The sequence below is a fragment of the Penaeus japonicus genome, unplaced genomic scaffold (genome assembly GCF_977035675.1).
Source record: "Penaeus japonicus unplaced genomic scaffold, GWHDUDI00000001_assembly GWHDUDI00000037, whole genome shotgun sequence".
NCBI lineage: Eukaryota > Metazoa > Arthropoda > Malacostraca > Decapoda > Penaeidae > Penaeus > Penaeus japonicus.
The window spans coordinates 10211393-10216392 of record NW_028234439.1 but is presented as its reverse complement, the minus strand read 5'-3'; the positions used below and the strand labels follow the sequence as shown (position 1 = coordinate 10216392).

The following is a 5000-nucleotide window of genomic DNA, read 5'->3' as shown; positions in this document are numbered from 1 at the left end:
GAGTCGTCTTGTCCAGGATAAACACTATTGGTTCAGAGCGAGAGGTTGGTGGCAGAGGCAGCCAGCCGCGTTGCGAGGCTGGGCGGAGACGTTCCCGAGTCCTGGAAGGAAATATGCATCAGGAGATCTTAGAAATTAAGACAAGATAGAATAATCTAAGAACCATGGAGATTGGGGTAAGTGTTCCTAGAACATATAGATAATAAATATATATATTTTTTTATAAATATATATCTATCTGTCCAAATATATACATGCCCATACATATACACGTACACGCACACACACACGCACATGCACACGCACACGCACACGCACACGCACACGCACGCACACAGAGAAACAGACAAAGACACAGACACACACACACACACACACACGCGCGCACGCACACGCACACGCACACGCACACGCACACGCACACGCACACATACATACATACATACATACATACATACATACATACATACATACATACATACATACATACATATATATATATATTCATACATACATACATACATATATATATATATATATATATATATATATATATATATATGTACATACATACACATATATATATACATATATATATATATATATATATATATATATATATATATATATATATGTGTTGTGTGTGTGTGTGTGTGTGTGTGTGTGTGTGTGTGTGTGTGTGTGTGTGTGTGTGCGTGCGTGCGTGCGTGCGTGCGTGCGTGCATGCGTACACACACACACGCACACACACACACACATATACATATATATATATTTATATATATATATATTTTTTTATATATATGTTTATAATTATAAATGTGTATATATATGTATTTACATATGCATGTTAGTTTGTATGTATGTATTTAGTATTGAGAAATGCATGTTAGCGTGCATTTTTTCTGTGCTCATAGCTATTTGGCTACTACCTATAATGTTATATTTGATGCTAATATGTTCGTGAGATTACTTTACTGACGTTCGCACACAATCAAGCCTTCGCACCCCCCCCCCCCAGGATATGAATCACCGTTAGATGTTCTCGAGCGTTTTCAGGGAAAGGAAAGACCTTTTGTTCTTTTCTCATGTACGAGACATATTGCTATCATCATCAGCAGCAACAACTACAGCAACATCAACAGCAGCAGCAGCAAAAACTTCATCGTCATTACTATCACTATCATTATCATCATCATCATTATCATTATCATCGTCATTAACATCCTCATCCTCATTATCATCATCTTTATTACCATCATCATCATCCTCATCATTATCATTATCCTTCTCTTCTTTATCATCATCATCAGTATCCTCCTCCTTCTCCTTCTCATCATCATTATCATCATCCTCATCATCATTATCATCGTCATTAACATCCTCAGCCTCATTATCATCATCTTTATCTTTATTACCATCATTATTATCAACACCATCCTCATCATTATCATCATCCTCATCATTATTACCCTCCTCATCATTATCATCATCCTCATCATTATCACCCTCCTCATCATTATCATCATCCTCATCATTATCACCCTCATCATTATCATCTATCACCATCATCATTATCATTATCGATATCATTATCATCATCAAGGTTATCATTATCAAGTTCACGATCTCAATCACCATCACTATCATCATCAAGATCACTATCATCACCATCATCATCACTATCACCACGATCATGTAACTATCATCATCATTAATATTATGATGATGTTACGGATTTAGTAACGTTTACTTTCGACTCCCACGTCTCGAAATATTTACACAAAATGATTCTGCTAGTTTATGCCTTAGTAGATCATGTGGTAGCTTATGTAAGAAGATTCTCTGTTTATAAACCATGGGATGATCTGGTTTTCTTAACGAGTGTCATGTTTATTTTTAGTTCTATTAAAACCTTTGCACATTATAGCACAGGGGCTTCCTAGTTATTTTTATATATTTATAACTAGAGGAGAAAGGCACACATCTTCTTACTCGTTTAAGTAAGTTCGTATACATCATTTGTCATGCAAGACTGTCCGTACTTTCCACCCTTCACTCGCATTATAAATGGTAACGATAAGAATAAGCCAGATTTGCGGAGTAGATGCTACGCGGGCTTACATTTACTGAGGCGGGCCCGCCTGTGTCAGCGTGTTTAGAAATGGTGTGCGCCCTATAGATTCATTCCTTAGCTTTATATATGTACTTACACTTTTACACATAACTTAATATGAGGTCCTTCAACCGTGTAAGAAATTTTCTACATATTTTTTACTTCGTGATGAGGCAATGGGTAATGTTGCGTGAGCATGAATAGAGACTGGTTTGGGCGTCATAGGGAAGTGGAGTGTTGATCCTGGCAGGTACTCGTAGACCAAGGATGAGCGAGCGTCTCAGCTTTATTTCCTTCGAAATTTCGTCTTTCAAGCGGATTTAAAGACATTTGTGAAATAAAAGGAACTAAACGAATACGATGTGGTAGAGTTATAAAAAATATGAATGAACCACCGAAGATATTCATGAAGGGCCTCGGAGCATTTGTATCTCTTCGAATAGTGACCTTCACAACAGCGGTCGCGCCTTCCACGATGATGAGATACTTGTTTACACTAGCATAGAGTGATGATTTTTGCTTTTGCTTCTCGTTTCCATATTTGCTGAGCGGTAAAAAACACCCAATGCATTTTTTGCAAAATTAACAGAATGATTGTAACTAAGATAGATAGATAGCACAGTTCAAGATCTATCATTTAATGGACCTGTATTGGTTGCGCGAATTTATGTGTGTCTATAGAAAAATTGAGAGATAGAGAGAAATAGCCTGACCTAAGAGAGAGCTAACGCTATAGCAAGAGCCAGAGCTAAAGCCAGAGCTAAAGCCAGAGCCAAAGCCGGAGTTTAAGCCAGAGCCAGAGCGAAAGCCAGTGCTAAAGCCAGAGCCAAAGCCGGAGTTTAAGCCAGAGACAGAGCTAGAGGCAGGGCTAGAGGCAGTGTGGCAGAAAGGCAGAGAGAGAGGTTAAGAGCCCTTTATGTTATCTGATTAGTATTTTTTCCTCTAACAGTGTGCCGATTAAAATTTAAATACCCCAAAATATGATAACATAATTAGGCGTTGAATGCATTGATGCAATTTCCAATGACTTTTCGTTTACTCCTTTCATGTAATCTTATTTTTGTGAAGAATCCTGTACGAAATCCGATCCACCGGAGAAATCCTTGTGCTCTGAGAGTTAATTACTCTATTTACAATACGTAGTTTGTACACCGAAATATTAAGAAAAACGCTTATCAAAACGACGCCTTACACCTACGCTCCGCCATAACCAAATTAGCTGCCTCGTAGTCATGACACGCAACTAAAATTAAATCGGGCGCGTTGCAGGTGAGCTTGCCGCGATATTCATATCATAGACGCACTTCCACAGACTCAAGATCTCCATTTACATTAAACAGTTGCTGCTGTTAGATTTTTTTTTTCATTTATCATATTCAGGAGACAAAGAAAAGAAAAGAAAGAGAAAAGAGAAGAGAACAAGAAAGAGAGGAAGGAGGGGGGAAGGATTAGAAAGTGAGAAGGAGAGAGGAAGAGGCTGTTCACTGTATATTCTGCTATAGAAGATTATTTGATTTTGATTGTACTTCAGTGTGCCGACGAGATATGAAAGAACGACGCTAATTTATGCTCCAGAAGCCACAACAGCCCCTACGGGGTGTAATTAGATGTGGATCACAACGCTTTTGTAACGGGCATTCTTAATTCTTAATATTTTAGATGTGATGGGTGTAGCTCACATAAAAGCATATCTTCACTGATTAAAAGCACACAAATTCTTCCGTGAATGAGATGTTTATTTCATATAAATCTGTATCATTGCTGTTGATGATAAAGCCAATTTTAGCAGCTGGACTAGGAATGGCAAAGATGATGAAATATATTAAACAGTAAGGAACGTTCCTCCAGCTTAGTAGAGACATTCTTTTATAAATGTGAAGCCCAAATTTCAAGATTTCGAACTTTTCCGATTTAAAGGAAAATTTCCCTTTTTTGTCTCAGTTTTTTCTTCTCTAACGTATACTTATTTCTTTGGTAAGGTATTGTACGCCAGAAGTAATCCGCTGTGTTTATTTACTTTAACTAGGAATTAAGCAGGTTTGTCCTGTTAATATAATATAAAATCCCAGATTTTTATGAGAATTTTTTAAAAATTTAACTCTCCCAAAATAGATAAACTCGCAGTAGGAAACTAGGATTTGCAGAAGCAAATTATATATTAGAATTGCTTTGGGTCTCCGATCAGAAAATCCCAGTGAACGCACATTCAGATAAATCCTCCACAGGAGAGTTGCCGACACCGTGGAACAGATCGCCTCCTATTGATCACAAGGACTCCCGTGTCCAGGAATGAGGACCCACGTTTTGAAGCATAACACATCAGCCTTTCATATGTTCAATGAATGGAGTGGTTGTTGTGGACAGTTAAGTCTTTACCATGGCTAGTGTGGGGCGGGGGAGGGGGGTGACAGCTGTGGGGGAGATGAATTAAGGACGCGCAGTTACGTCACTCGCGGTGTCTGGACATGAGAGAGAGAGAGAGAAAAGGACAGGAGAGAGAGAAAAAAAAAGACAGGAGAGAGAGAAAGAAGAGAAGAGGACAGGAGAGAGAAGAGAAGAGGACAAGAAAGAGAGAAGAGAAGAGGACAAAAGAGAGAGAAGAAAAGAGGACGAGAGAGAAAAGAGAAGAGGACAAGAGAGAAAGAGAGAAAAGAGAAGAGTACAAAAGAGAGAGAGAGAAAAGAGAAGAGGACAAAAGAGAGAGAGAAGAGAGAGAGAAAAGAGAAGAGGACAAAAGAGAGAGAGAAGAGAGAGAGAGAAGAGAGAGAAGAGAGAGAGAGAGAAGAGAGAGAGAGAGAAGAGAGAGAGAGAGAAGAGAGAGAGAGAGAGAAGAGAGAGAGAGAGAAGAGAGAGAGAGAGAAGAGAGAGAGAGAGAAGAGAGAGA

At 38.5% G+C, this 5000-nt stretch overlaps 1 protein-coding gene across 2 annotated transcripts in view; it reads left to right on the top strand.

The window, feature by feature from the left end:
* The window catches only part of LOC122246934 (transient receptor potential channel pyrexia), a 40173-nt gene that overhangs the window by 1404 nt on the left and 33769 nt on the right, over positions 1–5000 (top strand). For both annotated transcript variants that reach the window (XM_043005774.2, XM_043005775.2), the window contains exon 2: positions 1–176. This exon is cut by the window's left edge and continues 53 nt beyond it. The gene's annotated coding sequence lies outside the window, so the exon portion shown is untranslated. The remainder of the gene's footprint in view (positions 177–5000) is intronic.